Here is a 19,168-nt window from a genome sequence, read left to right as displayed (position 1 = left end):
ATTAAAATTAGCAAACACACTCATAATGCAACCTTTGTCATTTTTGTCCTAATTCCCCCCCCCCCCCCGATCTATTTCCCTCTTCCTGGTCATGCTGCCGTATCCATTTTCTCCAAAAATTGCACTTTTCATCACTCTCACTTTAGAAGTGATACTGAGTTTGGAGCAAACTGGAGCTTAATTAGTCTGCCTACATCTACAAAGGTGAACTAATAATAATTACCTATTGCACAGAGAGGTGGATAAATTGATTATAAAGTCGTACTGTGTGTAAAACAATTATGCAGTTATAAATAACAAGTGCTGCTCTATAATTTTATCTCTTTATTCAAAAATGTCCCGCAGAATGTAATTATTACACACCAAAAGCAATTCTACTGCTGTACTCAAGAGTGCAAGACATTAGATATGGACCAGATCCTGCCTCCTATCTAAATATATTTTATTTTAAATTAAATGGAATTTTTAAATTTAATTTTAAGTGATTTCTTTCTACACACATATTGAGGGGTGAATTTTAATAATTTTTGTGTAGACTCCCGCTTACTACTTTCTTTTTTTATTTTTAAAATTCCTATCTACCTAATTTTCATATTCATTAAAAATGGATTTTTTAAATGTGGGAAGTTTCTTCCCCCCTTTCATATTATGGTTTGAATTAAGATAGGTGGTGGAGAGTTTGACTGATAAGATAAAGGTGTCGGCAACTGTATTCTACCTCTCTCTTTTCACACTTTGAAGCCCCATTCTTCACAGCTTTGAGCACAGATACATTTTCTACATTGCATATTTAAGATAATGTTGCAGGTAAAAAGAACATCAGAGAGTATGCCCATTTCCCAGGGAAGGAATGCTGCTTGCATCACTTCTTTTCCAGTACTCTCCCTAAGCCTTCGTACCCTGGACACTTTGGAGGCCATTATATCAAGATAATAGTGCAAACCTATACAGGTTTACTAAGAAGTAATTCCAACTGCGTTCAATTAAAATTATCTGCAAATAAATGTTCAAAGGACTGCATGCTTAAGAAATATGAATGTGAACAACCGCACAATCCTACATGTCTACAGTGGTACCTCGGGTTAAGTACTTAATTCGTTCTGGAGGTCCGTTCTTAACCTGAAACTGTTCTTAACCTGAAGCACCACTTCAGCTGATGGGGCCTCCTGCTGCCGCTGCACCGCCGGAGCATGATTTCTGTTCTCATCCTGAAGCAAAGTTCTTAACCTGAAGCACTATTTCTGGGTTAGCAGAGTCTGTAACCTGAAGTGTATGTAACCTAAAGCATATGTAACTCGAGGTACCACTGTACTCAGTTGCATTGAGTTCAGTGGAGCCTAATACCAACTAAGTAATACATTCTTACTTGTGGGGAGAGGTGTTTTCTTGCTGAGTGGCTTCAAAAGCTTGCTGCAATTGCTATAGAGAAGATAATTATACAAATAAAAGGTACAATTTTGCATGTTATATAGAATCTTTCACAATGTAACCAAAAACTAAAACACTCAGCTTGGACGTAATTCTAAGGATGAGCAGACATAGTGAACTGTAAGCTCACAAGCTCCCTTCTACTCTTCCCTTGTATGTGAGAAAAGGAGATTAGAGATCTAGTTTGTGGCAAGCTGTAATTTTGCTGTTTTATCCAGATGTGGTGAACTATGGTTTGCAGAAAGTTAGATGAAAGCTTGCCATAGTTAGATTAAATTACAAACTATGGTTAGCCACCACAGGGGAACGGAAAGCGTACAATCCCTAGATGGGCTCAAAATCTTCCATTATTTACTCTTCCACCAATCTGATCAATTCTACTGAGGGGGGGGAAATACTGCTCCTATTCGCCTCCTCATATCCCTCTTTGCTGACTTGCGTGTCTATCATACAGTATTGGCAAAATAAGTCTATAGGGGCTTCTTATCAGTGAGGAGTTATGCTGCAGCAGTAGGAAGCTGACAACAGAGGAGTCATGGGTTCAGGCAGGATGAATGGGAGAGAACAGATTGCTTGCCCCGATTAGTAAAAGCTCCATTTTAAATCTGAAATCAAACCATTAATTGGTCAATCACATCAGTTAATTAATTTATGCTTTTAGCCCTACTATGTAGTAATTAAAAAAAGTCTGTGGGATTTCCTCCAAGAACACAGTTATTAATCCCAGTGACCCAGCTAAACTTCTGCTAGCTTAATTGTATTTGTCTAATCTAATCCCCCAGTAGTTTTAACTGTATACAGTATTGTTTTCACTTCCAATCCTAAACGACTGTGTGCACTAACAATAATACAGATAGAGAAAAGTTCACTCCCTTGATACCATTTGAGTTTTCAGCGCCTTCTAAGGCTATTGATTGAAAGGTATTGGTGTTGTAACAGCCATGTGGTCCAGGGAGCTTCTGATGTGCGATTCCTTGTAGTCTTCGCAATATTTCCATGTAGGTCCCAGATGATTCTGTCTCATCCCCATCTTTGACAACACAACTATAGGATGTTGCCAGACCTCTGGATATTAATGCACCATTTCAACCTTCACCTCCCTATTTACCCATTGGCTTCTCTAATCTCAGTTCTTACTCCAAGTATTACGATTACTGAGATTGGATGAGGACGAATTGATTGAAATTGAATCTGACTGAGCTGGGCAGTAAGGGAAAATACATAGGGTTTCTCATAATCCATTGCCTCCACCAGGCTCTGCTCTTATGTTAAAAACATCACTGTGGTGTGTCTGATAGAGATGAGAGAAGTATCATATATAAGATGGGTGTCCATCCTGATGCCTGATCCTCAAAAAGTGGTGGGAGAAATCACAGGCACACAATCTCTCAGGGATCAGAACATCCATTACTTCCCCTATTACTGTATCAACTGGACTACTCCTACATGTGTTGTTGTTGTTTTAAACGTATGACTTGGGGGTTTAGGTTTGACTGTCCTGGTCACCTGTGTTTATATCTCAGGAAGCCCAACAGTACTTGGATCTCCAGGTAACTGGAGTGACCTGGAAATGTTTTCAGCAATTCCAGTGATTAAGAAGGCTGCAGCAGTGGCGTAGCATGGGTTGTCAGCACCCGGGGCAAGGCAAGTAATTTGCACCCCCTAACCCGTGGATTTGCGCCCCCTAACCCTAACCCCCAGATGTTGCGCCCGGTGCGGCCGGCCCCCCTGCACCCCCCATACTACGCCACTGGGCTGCAGTCCTTCCTGTCTTATGTGCCCCTGCAATAATTGCACGTGTTTGTGTACCTTCATGGCTGGAAACTGTGATATGTTGACCATTCTTGGTGGCTGTTTGGAATTTTAATCTGGTAAAGGATTCAACAGTATCCTTTGGCAAAATGCGGGTAATTTGACCAAAATTACAACAGGAGCTTGTACATATGCTACTTTTTGGAAGATATGATGGTACACTTGAAATGTTGTATATCAAAACAACAGTCTTCTTACCAAGTCAAATCTGGGTTGTAACAAACTCAGTATTTAAACCACATTTCAGTGATGCTACTCTCTCACACCCCAAGCGAGCCCCTCTGTTTCTACTGAGACCGCTGTGTGTACATGGTTATGTGATGATCAAGGGCACCTATGGGTTATGGGCACCTATGGGTGTCTGTGTCATCGCTAGTAATACAATCTGGTTTATGCAGGAGCAAGAATGTATAAACCTTACCTTCACATTTTCTCCACTGTCTACTGGTTCCTTCTCCATATTAGCACAAGCATTGTCTCAGTTTGCAATGTACTGGCTGACGATGAGAGCAGTGTAGGCAACTGAGGATGGGGCAGGGAAGAAGCTAGCACAGGAGTGTATCCGAGGTGGATCCAATTCATGCAACAGTACCCCTACAAACCTCTTAGTCTCCCTGCAAATATGGAAAACCATTTATGAGAACTAACTCTCTCCAGTAGGATTTCATTCAGGTTGATTTCTAGCAGAGTAATTAGAATTCTTCAGAGCAGGCAAGTCACAGTGATCAACGACAGATCAATCTAGCTGCAAAGCTATTAAAGTTGTGTTATATGTGGTTATTTAAAGTGCATTTTGTTTTTAAGTATTCACCAGCTTTCTGTCCTCCTGTACTCTTTGATTATGTTTAAATGAAGTAGCTTCTCATTCATTTGACTACTCTAGGGTGACATCATAAAACAGGGTGTGTAACAGCATAAAGGCAGCAGGAGTACTTAGACATGTTAAACTGTATAAATAGCCCTCAGAGAATGATAGCATAAGCTCTTCTGTGCCAACAAGTATCTGCGATAAGAATAAACCTCTTAAACCCAGAGTAAATTTTCTGAGCACGAAGGTTATGCTTTTAACAGCTTTCCACTGAGGTATCACTTTTAAGCATAATGTTTTAAAGCATAGATTGCACACCATAATTGAATGAAATATTTAGCTTTTTAATAAATCAACTTCAATGCTTCTTCTTTCTTTTTTATTAATAGCATGTACTTCATGCTAACGGCTTCCATCTTTTACTAGACGCATAGTCCTTGCGGGAGTGGGGGTAGCTTTTGCTATGTATGTAAGATGAATTCTGATAGCTGATTCATAGATGATATGATGTGGCCAGCTCCCTCACCTCCATTGCAGCCACGTAATTGCTCACATGAATAAATGTAACGGTATACATAGAAAATGTGCTTGATTTCATAGGGCGTGCACCTTAGGCCTCATAATATTTGGTAGCTGGGTTCCTGACTCTAGTGAACTATACGCAGATGGTTTCAAACTATGGTCCAAGAAACCCCAGGGTTCCTTGGAAGTTTAGAGGTTTTTCACAGAGAATATAAGTAATATAAGTATGGTTTTCCCAGTGGTGATGTATGGAAGTTAAAGCTGGACCATAAAGAAGGCTGATCGCCGAAGAATTGATGCTTTTTAATTATGGTGCTGGAGGAGACTCTTGAGAGTCCCATGGACTGCAAGCAGATCAAACCTATCCATTCTTAAGGAAATCAGCCCTGAGTGCTCACTGGAAGGACAGATCGTGAAGCTGAGGCTCCAATACTTTGGCCACTCGAAGAGAAGAGAAGAGAAGAGAAGACTCCCTGGAAAAGACCCTGATGTTGGGAAAGATGGAGGGCACAAGGAGAAGGGGACGACAGAGGACGAGATGGTTGGATAGTGTTCTCGAAGCTACCAGCATGAGTTTGACCAAACTGCGGGAGGCAGTGGAAGACAGAAGTGCCTGGCGTGATCTGGTCCATGGGGTCACGAAGAGTCGAAGAGTCGGACACGACTAAACAACAACAAATAAGTAATGGCAGGCGTGTTTCTCTGAAAGACAGTTTCATCCTGCTGCCCCGCCATTACTGATTTCCTGCAGTCCACAGTTGGTGGGCAGCAGTGCGGGTGTTTTCCAGGGAACAATTCAAGCAAGGCAGTGCTCAGATTCAGCAAGCTTGGCTAGTGCCCCAGATGAATGGGTTGTTCACTCTAGGTCATATCCCAGAACTATCTTGGGGGTTCTGTGGCAGTTTCACATGCACACCATGCATTCAAAACATTTTAGCAGCCATGGTTCCTGCAAGAAATCTTGGGGAGTGTAGTTTGGTAAGGGTGCTGGGAACGGTATCCCTGTGAGGGGTCTCCTAACTACTTTCAGCACCCTTAACAAACTGTAGGTGAAGCCATGACTGTTGAAGTGGCATAAGAGTACTTTAAATATACAGCATGGATGTGAACAGCTATTGGGGGGGGGGATTTCTTAGGGGAAGAAACATTGAAAACCTTTGGTTGACATCCAGTGCCGCTGTTCTACATGTAGAACAGCTTTTGATCTGGTGAAGGGAGGTACCCACTAGCAATAGAGGAAGGGAGGCAACTGTCTCTAATGTCGCTTCCTGCTGCAGCCCCCTACCCTACCTTCCATACTGTTCTGGAGGTTTCCCCAACATCAGTAAAGAGATTTCTGGGATGCACAGGGAGAGTGGGAAGAATGGGAGAATTCTTACATTAACATTCACTTCACCAGATTAAAAACTGTAATGCAGCCAGGGTATGTGTTAATTTCACCCATATATATGTAGTCCAATATACTGAGATAAGGTAACTTTGCGATACCTGGACCTATATAAACTATAGGTAACTTTGCAAGACTCTCATAATTGCAGCTGTCTTTTTCAAGTTATTTCCATACAATTGGTAACCCTTCTAAAGACTGCAGTAAATTGATAGAAGAACTCTCAGATTTCCTAGACAAGCAAGAAAAGGAAGGAAGGAAAAAGTTCAAGTGATTACTCCTGTACATTACTGCTATATTTGCTGGACTTTTTAAGAGTAGTGCTTGCACGGTAAATTGAAAAAGAATGTAAATAATTTTTAAAATTGATTCATCATATTGTTATTGTATAAATGCAATGCTTGCTTTTAAAACTGAAAACCACAGGTGACTGTAAATATTTTTGATGTCATACTTGCTCATCCCAAATGCACCAACTTGCTTATCCCAAATGAATCAACAGTATTCAGTTATTTGGATTTCTGCTAATTAAGAATATGATAAACATTTTCATATAAGTGAAATATTTCTGCGTATATTTCTTTGCAGTAGTGATTGAAACAAACAAACAAACAAAAACAGCTACCATTTATCTTAAAGGAATACCATTTGATTTGGACTACAAACACCATTAACGGATCTTGCTATATTTTAAAATGCTAATTGAAGCCCAAATCAATAGATTGCTTTCCAGTGAATTGAGACAGGTATCGTCTAAATTCTCTAATGATCCAGAGGAAAAATTATTGTAAAAAAAATTATTTGTAAAATAAAAGCATGGGAGGGACCAAGATGCTCTGAATATAATGTAGTTGTCAGAGATGCGTAGGATAGATGGATGTTGTCAGTTGTATATATGGTTATCAGTAATTGCATCAACCTTATATATCTAAATGAATGGACATATTGTTCCACAGGCTGTCCTGACAATGCTTCTATCACATCATCTTTTTTGATATGGCACAGGGGAAGCAGTTTGTATGCCTTATTATTCTATGAATTTATCTGCCAGCAAAGCAACTTTTAGGACTGCACCCTAAAAGTGTTAGTATATATCTCTTTAACATGTGACGACTTCTTTTAACTACACTTGTAGATGTGCTCCTTAGTAATAATTCTAAACTAACTGACTTTAACTTGTCCCAGTATGATAAGCATAAATCAGAAAGTTGTAATGGTGTTGATTTTTAAGTATCTGCACAACACCAGTACAATTAACTGTGTGGATTATTTAAATGCATTGTTTATTTTTTGTGGATTTTAAAATCTTGCTATCTTTTGAGAGATAATACTGTCCTTCCAATAAAATTTATGAGCGTCTGATGGGTATCATTCTGGGTGAAATGTCTAATTGGGTATATTCATAGCTATATTCTTATGCCACATTTTTCTCCAAGAATATTATTAGTAAATTTTGAGGTTATGGAACTACTGACCCAATCAAACATGTACAGAGCTTGGCCTCTGAGTTAATTAAATATGGGTTAATAATATATTATAAGGAAATCATTGTCCTTATTACAGTTATTAGGTAGTTAGTCAAATTATAGCTTCAAAGGAATGCAGAGCATGAAGAACTCAGGATTAAATTATGCATTTGAACCTTAGGCCAGCTTTTACTGTTGAGACAGTTTGCTGCTAAGAGAAATTGTGTGTCATTGAAATTAAATGCTTTTCTGGGGATGGAAGGTTCCAGTTTTTTAATGAAATTACTGAGTGTGGTGTAGTGAAATGATTAAAATCTGTATTCCGGGAATGTGGCTGTGAAAAAAAATCAATAAATGCTAGCACAATTTTGCTGCTGAACGTGAGTCCTAGGAACAAAATAAACTAGTACCAATATTACAATTAAAATCATAGCCCCATTAACTGATTTTTCATCAGCCTGTCAGGAAATAATTTCCACTAAATTTTTTGGAATACATTTTCCTGTGTAATGAGAAGCTTTTCAGATATCCTTGTTAGACAGGCAGTGTTTTCTGCCCTTCCCCCCCAGTGTTCCTGCATTGCAATCATTGTGCTTGCACTTATTATGTTACAAATGACCGAGGTAAGGCTGACATTCTCATTGCATGCAAAAAAGACCTAGTCTGCCAAGCTCCCCCCCCCCCTCCTAATGAAGCAGCTTTGTGAAATCTCTCCATGTGCTAATACTAATGAAGATCCTCCAGCACAATTAAAATCACAGCCAGTGCCTGGAAGAGGAAACACAAAACAATAGTATCTCTCTACATGTGCATATTATTTTGATGTTCCAACCAGCTTTTGTTCAGATCTAATGTTAAAAACCTTCACATTTTAAATGGCCCTTGACAGTGCAAAGCATCGTCAGCAACTTACATGCTCCAGTTTCAGAGTGCAAGAAAACATCCTCTTGCGCGCGCACACACACACGTTCTATTTCTAGTCAAAGTATGTTCTTGGCTGTATTTTTAGGCCCTTAATTTTATAGATTACAGGAAGCAATTCTTTGTTTGCAGTGTACTTTAACCCTGACTGAGCTTGACTTTTATGCCATGAGAGGAGAAAATGACATGAGTAGTAAACTATTGACTCAGTGGAGTGCCATGTGTTTTGTCAAAGAAATATTTAAGAGTTTGAATCTATTACAGTGGGCACATTCCAGTATACTGCAATGGCTCAGGCATATATTTTTTTCCAGGAAGGTCAGTAGAAGAACTCTTATGATCTCAAGCCTACGTAATTCATTTCCCTCATATCAGTGGTGTCTTATTTCAAAGAAAGTGGATCAGAGCTTTAAACCTTTGTCTTAAAGCAACTTAATAATAAAAATCCCACATTGTTGTTGTTATTGTTATTGATTTAGTTGTAATTTTATCTCCATTGCATTAAAAAAATATGGACGGGGGTTATTTGGTAGGTTTACTGCCATTCCACAAGCCCTCCCTTTTCTGCTTCTTGGAGGAATTCTGTGTAGCTGGGGTAGCTTGCACACACCCTACACCAAAGGGAGTTAACCCAGTCCCTCCCTGCCTCTTTTACACGGGAAACCCTTTTCCGAAATCTTCACTTTTTTTTTTTAAGTGATCATTTAACAGCGGGGCTAAGCTAATGGATTTACCTTCCAGCCCCAAACGATGCACACTTGCAGGAGCCCCTGGTTTTAAAGCAAAAACAAAGCAACCAAGCTCAACTTTTCTTACAACTTGAGGGGGACACTTGCTCACTAAAAGAACTGAAGGTGAACTTCGAAGAAGTAAGAATCACGCCTTTGGTTCCCTTGCAGCTTTTTTTGTTTTGTTTCTGCTTTTGAGAGAGGGGGGGGAGCGTTGGTGGTGCGCGGGGGGGGGGGGGAAAGAAGGAATCTGACCAGTCATTTCTTACTGAGGCTGAAATGAGAGAAACCATTCTCTCTCTCTCTGTTTTACACCCCCCCTTCTTTAACAGCAACTTTCATTGTTAGAAAGAGAGGAGCCGAGTTGGTTGACGTCACTTTTGGTTGGTGAAGGCTTCGCCTGGAAGTGAAGCTGAATAAACCTTGAGAAGAGAATCTGCTTCAAGCTGCTGCCGCTCTAAGGAACTAAAGCAGAGACAGAGAGAGAGAGAGAGAGAAGGAGAGAGGAGGCACACGCGCGCGCGCACACACACACACGCACACACATAGAGAGAGGGTTACACTATCATGAATCCTCCTAGTTAGATCTCCTAGCCTCTTTCTTCATTCCCTTCTTCAGGCTGTTTGGGGGGAGACAGCGTCCCCATCACCCAGATAACGCGCATCCATCTCCTCCTGAACTCCACCCCACCCCACACACACAAAAAAGAGGTGTGTGCATGTACAGGGGGGCCCAAAATCTCTCTTCCAAACTGTAAAGGTGAGTTAGAATCGATTTCGGGGAAGCGGAGTGTGCGGTGTTGCCGGCGTGCGGGCTGGGGGGGGGGGGAAGGCAGAGAAATTGCTTTAAGGTGGAAGTCTTGAATTATGGTTGTCGGGTTGCTCTTGCTGGTACTGCAAGCCGAGGGGGTGGTGGGGTAGGGAGGGGAAAGGGGGGGGGAGAGTGGGGATGTAAAGGAGACCATGGGGCGGAGGAGGGTATGGGGGGGGGGGAGAGAGAGAATCCTGGCTCTCCTCGGAGTGTCTTGCGGCGGCTCCCCAAAACATCTCTTTGTTGCCGGGCTTGACGCGTTCGTGCATCGGAGGGACGTGTGTGGGTGTTTTTTTTTTTAAGCCTGTGCGTAATGTATTAATGACTATTATTAGCCCCGGCGCGTCCGTAATAGTACGGCGGCGAGGAGGAGGAGGAGGAGGAGGTCCAAGTCTGGAAAGTGAAACTGACCTTGTGCACTCGGGACAAGGAGGGGCGGGTGGGCTGGCACAGGCGTGCGGGGCTGGGTGGAAATCGCAGCTCTCCTCCGCCGGGCAGAGAGGTCCCCGTGCCAGGCGCTTCCCGCACTACGCCTCTCCGGCGCCCTTCAACTTTTTATTTCTCTCCCCCCCCCCCCCGTAGCTGGGCAGAAAGTCTCGGGGTTATCCCAAGGCTGACTTAGGGCATGCAGGCGACCTCTTTCACAAATCCGACCGCTTTTGTGTCTTCCTTGGCTGCCCTTTCCCCACCCCACCCCTTCCCTCTCGGATCTTCCTTCAGTCGCCTTGGGCATGACAGCCAAACAGACCTGGACCCTAGTGCGGTCGCCCTCCTCCTCTTCTTCCTCCTCCTCCCCTTGGCTCCTTTACTTGCCCCATCCCTTATGCCTCCCCCTGCCGGTCGCTCGGAGCCAGGAGAGGGTTTGCCCCATAGTGGATGGGAGGGGGCGTGAAAGCAGGAAAGTAAGAGACCGCTCTCGCCTTTCTCCTCCCCACCTCTCGGATCCCACAGTCAACTCCCCCCGCCTCGCTCCTTTCATTTCTCCACCCTCTTACTTGCCTCCCTGTTTTTATTTTTATTTTTTAAAACATGTTCCACTGCCCCAAACTCCGCTTTTTTTATTTGGGAAAAGCGCGGAGGGAAGGAGGGCGAGGAAGCCAAGGGGGGACCCTCGCCTGGGCTCCTCTCGGCGCTTTGCTGCTTTCTTTTCCCTCCCTCTCTCTTCCTCGTCCCCCTTTCTCTTTTGTGTGTGTTGCTTCCTTATAAAGCCAGAGAAGCAGCTGCAGCCCTTGGCCGAGTTGTTGAAATTTATCCCTTTGTGTATATTACAATATCCTCCATTTTTCTGCCCTCTAAACAACAAGCCTTTCGCCATCTTGGGCATTAAAAAAAAAAGAAAGATTCCAAGTCTTGTGTATGTATGTATATGTGTATGTGTCTCCCTCTTTGAAAAGGGTGAAATCCTTCACGTCCTGTTGGATAAGGCACAAAGTTTAGGGAATCTAACAGGGTACAGGCGGTGACGTCATGTGAAGTTTTTAAAGGGACCCCACCTCCAATGGGGTGTGTGTGTGTGTATGTTTGTGTTTGTTGCTTCTCTAAAGGTTTCTGGTCGAACAAGTTTTAAGCTGTATTGAAGAGGGAGTGTCTAATTTTAGCTTATTAAAACGTGCAAGAGGGATTGGCATGAGAGGACTAGCCTGTGTATTTTTGCTTAACAGGTGGAGAAATATCTGGATTTATATATATATATATTGTAGGCTTTAATTTCTTTCACAGTTTGACCTTTCACTTGTTCACCTGCAAAAAAATTCTTTTAGCTGCCAGGGCATGTCATGTCATGTTATTATTATTATTTTAAACATATCATATGATATGGTACTTCACTGATGGATAAATATTAAATTGCTTTGCAAGTGACTCTCTATCATTGCCAAACGCAAGAGATGATGACATTCCTTTTAGAAACCTTGCCTCCATAGCTGATGGCAAAGGGAGTAGCAAACTCTTTCCTGCAACCCCAAAATAAATTCAAAAAATTGTAGGTCTTTTTCATTTTATTTTAACCTGCACACTCTTTGTGAATTTAGAAAATTCTGGAGGCACAGGACCTGTAGATACTGCCTGCACTGTAGATTGTGTCCCACATGCTGTTGTATGGGGCTTTCAAAATGCAGTTAGTATGCTAAGTTCCAAATTACTAACTAGAAAAGAAAAATCAAATTACCTCTGGCTGTAAGCTCTTATTGTCTCCAGTTTTGAATAGAGAAACAACAAAAAGTATTGTGCTTTTAATTTACCTCTCCTCAACAGATACTCTTTTGATTTTATAAAAAAAAGTTATCTTGATCACAGGCCAAAACTTAATGAAACTCTGAATAGTGCATAAATAATAGGATATTTGAACAGAATTCTACTTTTCCATTCTGCTTCTAGTATTTGTTTTGTTTTTCTTTCCACCTATTTACACTTGCACTAACAACATGAAACTCCCTGTGTTTAATTTGCATTCCCTTTGTCTTCATAGTGGGGGGGGGGGCACACCATTGACTACAATTAGCATGGAAACTAATATGAACATTTTTAGAACGTCAAGATGTTCCTTTCTTCAGTACACTAAAAACTGAATGACAGATTTAGCATATTTTTATGCTTGAGTAGGAAATGTGCCTTCATGTTTACAAAAGTAAACAATTTACCTTACTGTGTTATTTTCATTTTCTTTTTTTAAAAAAGGAGCCACTTTAGAAAGCCTTGCTGAATTGAAAGGCTGCCAGTTATGTGAATCTTAGATGGAAGAAAATGTTGAAATAGTTAAAAGCACATAGAACAGATGGCTTTAAATTATACATGCAACAAAGGCCTGGAAGATTTGGCAGATTATAAACGGTGAGCAACAGAAGATAAGCAGTTTAAGAAAATGGTAGTTAAGTACATTTGATACCCACACCTATTGTAAACTGTGTGCACATTTTAGTCACAATGCCGCATAATCAATATAGCATGAAATATCACAAAAACCGTAGTGTAGCTGAAAGCATTTTATATATTGGATGTGTGTGGTGGGGGTGGGAAGCTTAAATATTTAAGAGGTATGTTTCAGATTTAAGATTATTTCACACAATGTAAGTCTAATCTGGCAAGGAAGAAGCTTTTTTTAATGTCTTGGATCTTGCTGATTTTGAAATAATAGCATCTAAAATAAGATGTGGTTTTGTGAATCTAAGTGGTGGTGGGGGGCTTAAGGATTTTGGAAATCTGAATATTTTTTATTGTTGTAATTTTTGTTCAATTGATGAATAAATATATCTGTGAACAGTATTTCTCTTGGACCACAGGGTTATAATACTAATATTTATCTATTAGCAAAATCAAATAAATATCTGAACTGCTTGCATGTGTATATTTCAAGAAAGTGATGTTAACTTTTAAAGTTCAGGCTTAGTATAATAGTTTGTATTGTGAAATGGTTAAAATCAGTGTTTGCTAATATTGCGTGTATGTGTGTTTGTGTTTCTGTCTATACGTGTCTGATAGAGAGGAAAAGGGAAATGTGAATAATAGTTGGGGAACATAGTTGGAGTTAAAGGATATTTATACATAAACAAAATAGTGTACCTTCTAGTTGTCTATGGGTTTATAGTAAGATAAGACCTGCCACACAAATTGATAGTTTGCAGTCTTTCCCCCCTTTCCTTTCCTTGCAAGACACTTATTAAACATTCAAATAAAAGGGTAATGAAAGCCTTGGATTTCTGGTTGCCTTTACCCTTTTTTTCCATTTCTTTGTTTGCATGTTTATTATAGAACTGCAGTGTAAAGGAGCAGATGTTTTGCCAAACATCCTGATGTGTTGCTTTTTCTTAGGGGAGTGCGTAACTGTTCCTTCTGATGCATCGACTTGACAGCTGGTTGATTTCATGGAGCTGCTAAGAAGCCATTAGTGGTGTCATTGAATTGAAACAGAACAGTCACTCCCAGCTTGAACTGCAATTGTTAATGTCTTTGTTGCTACTTTTGTGTTCCTACACAAGATGCAGAATACCACAGTTGCAGGAAAGTTCATGCTTTCTTTCTGATCTTCCTAAATGAGTGAAACGATGTGCTGGTGTTTGATTGCGTCTAGATTCTAAATATTAGCCTAGATCAAGAACTAGGATGACTAGGATTTGTTCCCAGGAGATTTCAGAAATAAAAAAAATAAAATTTATGACAAATAACGTGATAGGGTCAAAGCATCCTTAGAATCAGTGCCACGCTCCTTCTCAGCCAGTAGTTTGTTGTTAAAATAGGCCCCTTCTCGTGCTGCTCTTTATTTTCAAGGGTGAATTCCAGCTTTAAAAGTAATTCTCACAACCCAGCACACACTTATAGATCTTGCATGTGGTAGGCTGCGTCTTGATCCAGTGTGATCTCGATCTATAGAGATTTTTGGTTTTCAAAACTGGAATAGGGGTTGAATAATGTTTAACTTTATTCAAGCAAGTTGTGCATTTGAAGCCACTCAAGACGATTTTGGTGAGGCGCAGAAGCAACAGAACTGAGTGTTTATAAAATGTTGCTGAGCCCCCCAAAATTTTACTTACCATGGGGAGACATTTCTGTTGAACAGTTTTCGGCAGTGGGCTGTGACCTTTTAAAATAAAATAATAAAATAAATAAAAGTGCTAGAATCTGCAAGAAAACTGCTGACAAAGTTAATAAGACAGAATTATGTATTCACATTGGAAAGCTGGTTGAAAATTGATCTGCATATGAGTATGTGCTCGGATGAAATCAAGGGGAGAACATTTCTACAAGACAGAGAGTTGAGAAAACTGTTTCATGTGCTATTTTTATAAGTTGGGGGGGGGGAGTTGAGTGAACTATAGTAATAATAATAAACATCAAAATGTATAACATTTACAGCATGTTTCAAGTGTTCAAAGCTCTCCACTCTACATTATCTCAGTAACAATTAACAATAGGCATGTACGGGAAGCAAGTCCCCGTATTGCAGTTGGAGGCTTGAGGCTAAGAGAATAAAGACTTGCTTTAGGTAATCTAATGAATTCGTAACCCAAGTGAGGCTCAAATCAGGACCTTCCAGCTCCCTCTGTAAGACTGCAATGCTTAGTAAACTCACTGGGGCATAAATGGCATTGAGCTCTGTGAGATTGGGTTCCAAGGGACCATAGTTCATTGGAAGACCACAGAAGGTCCCATCTCAACTCCTGGTGTCTCCAGTTGAAAGGCTCAAGGAGCAGATGATGTGCAAGGCCCTGAGACTCTGGCGAAACACTGGCGGTCAGAGGCAAAGCTAGGCTAGTTGGACAAATAGTCTGAGATAGTATAAGGCATCTTCTTGTATATTATTGATGTAACATGCACGGGAATCTGTAGTATGCCACAACGCCACACCTGCTGGATAGATAACTCTGTCAGATTGATCTTTGCTACTTAAATTTTATTTTCATAAAATTTTGGGATGGGACTTTGATTCATATGTACTATTTTCTTTCTTAAGGTCTTCTTCGTTAGGGTTCTGACATGGATGTGTTTCAGCCACTCCATTCTAATCATCTTCTGCCTTCCTGTATGCTGAATTGATACTTTAAAATTGTATTAAATTTCCATATTGTCCTTCATCTGAGGATCGCAGCATATAAAAACACAAAAATACACACCATAGTAACAAACAAGAACAATACCCACCCCACAGCTTAAAAGGCCATAGATTGTTTAATAAAAAATATGGAATGCTTCATGAATTTGTGTGTCATGAATAACATAAGACATAATAGCTGGTTAGCTCATCTAAAAATAAACCTTTTTGTAATAGTTAATATATTAATTGCCACTTCTGTTCATGCACTTATAAACCATTTTTCTGTAAAAATTACAATTAAAAGCACCACAGAATTACACAGTGGCTTGGTTTGCATATAATGGGAAGCTGAAGTTAATGGCTTACTGGGAAGGAGCAAACATGCTGGTGCGTGCTGCTCAGATTATGTCTGCCACTCCCATTTCCCCTTTGCCACATCAGGAGGAAACAGACCAGAGTCCTGGCTTAATGTTACTTGGGAACCAACTCCTGTGAGTTGTTTTAAGAGAAACCACCTATGAGCTCTGGTTTGCACGTAGTATAAGCCAATGCTCTGGTTTGTTTTTTCCTGGAGTGGGAAAGAGAAAAGGAAGAGGGCATGATTTGAGTTTCCTGCACCAGCTCATTCCTGGTAAACCATAGTTTGTTTAACTTTGGTTTACTGTTACATGCAGACCAGGCCAGTTTTGTATGAGTAGGCGGTAAAATAGCATTTAAGATTAATAGTTTCCTAAAAAGGAAAATAAATTTCAGTGATGTGCTCAAGGTTTTTTGTTTTACATGTTAGGTCTGTAGTTTTCACTGATACAGTTGTAAGATCGAGATCAAATTATCCTTTAAAATAACACTGTCCTATCCATTCTTCCTTATTGTGTTCATATTGTTGAACGTGTGACTGTGTGTGCACAATGTGGAACAAATGGAATAATATTTTCCTCCATCTGCTTCTGTGCATTCAGCAGCCCTTCCATTTTGGTCTAATTGGCCCTTTCCATTAGTTTTCTACATATAGATACAAAACAGGGTAACCAGATGCATACTGCTTTGTTTTTTGTAAAATAGAGGGCTACCATTCAGCACAGAGTTAAGCAAGTGTAAATGGAGGACAGTCCTAAGCATTCTTACTCTAAGCTTAACTTGCTGTGTATTAAATATGTTTAGAATTGCAACCTTAAGTGATCAGAAGTCTTCCTTTTTGAAATTTGACATTCTGTTTTTTTAATTTGCTGGGGTACTGTTAGGAAGGAGTGTTCTCTGAAATCACTTCCAGCTTTAAAACATCTACAGCTCAGTCCTATGCATGTTTTCTTATTATTAACTTTCACGGCCCTTACTTCCAGGTAAGCATTGATGTACAGCAGTCATAGGATTGCAATCTTGTTCTGCTTAAAATCTGGCATATTTCGTTACAGAGGAAGCTTTCTTTTAATATACAGTCCTTTCCAAAACCTACCTCTATAAACATGTCAGTATTGATCTTTCTTTTATTTCTTTTAGCATCATAATGTAGTAAAGGTAATACAAGAAGCCATAAATTAATTTATGAAATTTCTACTCTTGAAGATAATTGAAAATAACCCAAATGGATTCAGTACAGTTCCTTATTAGCAGTCACTGGGTCTCTTAGTCTTGGTAAGATCAGAGTAATGATGGATCTGCAATTATATCTGCTGTGTCCATATTTCTTTAAAAAATTAAGATGGAAGAAAAGGAACATTCATAGATGGCTGTAAACTTTAAAAGATTACCACTCAGTTGGAGATTTTTCATATGGCCATATTTTGGGTGACCATCATTCAATGGTGATTAGAAGGCAGGTTGAGATAAATATACCTATTGAGATTTAGTGGTTTGATTGCTGAATATCTAGATAGAGGTGCATAACATTAAAAGTAAAACTTCTACATCCACGCTTCTTTTCTAAATGTTTCATAAGGAGGTTGTCTCTTTACATACAATGGAGCACATTCCCTCTTAATATGTGAAAATGGGGACTCAAATAAATGGAGACTCAGAATGCATTTTTTTTTTAAAAAAACAAGCTGTTATGCTGGTGGTGGAGAAACGGTTGCACTGAGATATGTGTGCATTTACTAAGGATAACATTTGTATTTGTAAGAAAATATTCAGAAAGGCTATTACAGCTGCAGTGTTCGAACAAATATGTGCTGTAAGCAAAACGTGCTTAATTCTTTTCCTCTGACGGGAAATTCAGCTTGAAGATAATTATTGCATTGGTCCAATGGATGTGCAGAGACATAATTGTGTGTTTTTAACCCTGTTTTTCTGTTCTTACACTTTTCCACAAGCATGCACTCATTAATCAAAGACGCTGCACTCCTGCTGAGGGCGGAGAGGTTCATCAAATTGGCAGCCGGTTTGGTGCAAAGAACGGTGTACTGAAGCTCTTAACGCGCTGGGACATAAATAAATCTAAGGTCTTTGTATGCAAACCCTGGAGGTTAATACTGCATAATTCAATGTCCTGTCTTTGTTTTTATGATTGATGTTTTTAAATGTTTGAAGCTTGATGCAAGTCTTCTACTAGGTCAGGGCTGACAATCTGATTGGCTGATGCCAAAAAAGAAAAAAGGGGAAAAAAGCATTAGGCTGGCAAGGGGACTTTGAGTACGCTGCAGAGATTTTTATTCCCCCCTCCCTCCTCCTGGAAGATCATTGTCATATTGCCCGAGCTGTTATAGGAATGTTTCAGTGATTGACAACCCCTGCTGTGATAATGGACCTAGTGCATGAAATGCCAATAGTTTGGCCCTATTTGTTCTGAAGCTTACTGCTATTTGTATCCTTAACAGAGCTAACATGTAGAACAAGGAAAAACTACTGGGATTTCTCTGTAGAAATAGTGCTGGGATTTGGTTTTAACATGAATTGGTTGCATATTCATAATTTAAGAACAGCTGGTTACAGGCAGCACACAGTCATTTGCAAGCTATTATAGATGGTTCGACTCGCACATGGAACCCGGTCTTGAGCTCAACTCCCCCACCCCACTTATTGATCAACTTGCATTTAAAATCTGGTCACTGCTGTCCAGGAGGCCTTTCATTTCAGCTGTGCTTGCAACATACAAGAGGTTCCATTTTAAAATATTTAATTTTAACTAAATGCTGAAGAAAATGATAAAGTGCAGGCTTTGAAGAAACAAACTGCATGGATCAGTAGTGACACAAATCTTAAATGCAAAAAGGCCTGTTTATTGGAAACACGTTTCTGCAACCTTCTGAGTCCTTTGATTGCTTATGTGGTTAAGAGCAAGGAATCTGCTGGATTTAGTCAAGGTTACACACTTGACTCCACAGCTCTTAAAACACAGTGCAGCGCTTTTGTGCTTATGCCACACACACAGATTTTGCTTGTGTTTTGTGTGCATGTGTGCATGTGTAAATGAAATGCAGAGAAGTGCTAGCTAAGAACAGGAACAGGCAGATTTCAGGCTTCTCAGGTCTACTTCACTTTCTACTAGAACCCTAAATCTACCAATCAGGGCCTGCAGCAAAATACATACAATTAGAATGGAAGAACAGGCTACTTCTGAATACATTCTGAACCTGAGAATTTGTTTTCAGTGCCGGAACTAAATGCATTGCAAAGTCTGCTCCTGATTAGCTTTATTCATATTCGCAGCCTAATTTAGGTATAAAATGTCATTTTGTTATTGGTGGTGTTAAAAAAAATGGAAGTCAGAAAGCCAGCAATGGATGGTGGGATGGGGTGGTGGCGATCATAGGAGCTCTGGT

General features: G+C 40.1%; 1 protein-coding gene across 4 annotated transcripts in view; it reads left to right on the top strand.

Annotated features, from left to right (window-relative positions):
* The first annotated feature begins 9,495 nt into the window (after positions 1-9,495).
* Positions 9,496-19,168, top strand: part of BAZ2B (bromodomain adjacent to zinc finger domain 2B) — a 183,649-nt gene continuing 173,976 nt past the window's right edge. For all 4 annotated transcript variants that reach the window (XM_081928242.1, XM_081928237.1, XM_081928243.1 and 1 more), the window contains exon 1: positions 9,496-9,832. The gene's annotated coding sequence lies outside the window, so the exon portion shown is untranslated. The remainder of the gene's footprint in view (positions 9,833-19,168) is intronic.

Source organism: Podarcis melisellensis (genome assembly GCF_964234715.1).
Source record: "Podarcis melisellensis genome assembly, chromosome: 1".
Lineage (NCBI taxonomy): Eukaryota > Metazoa > Chordata > Lepidosauria > Squamata > Lacertidae > Podarcis > Podarcis melisellensis.
Note: the sequence above shows the minus strand (reverse complement) of the source record. Positions and strands in the feature narration are given on the sequence as shown.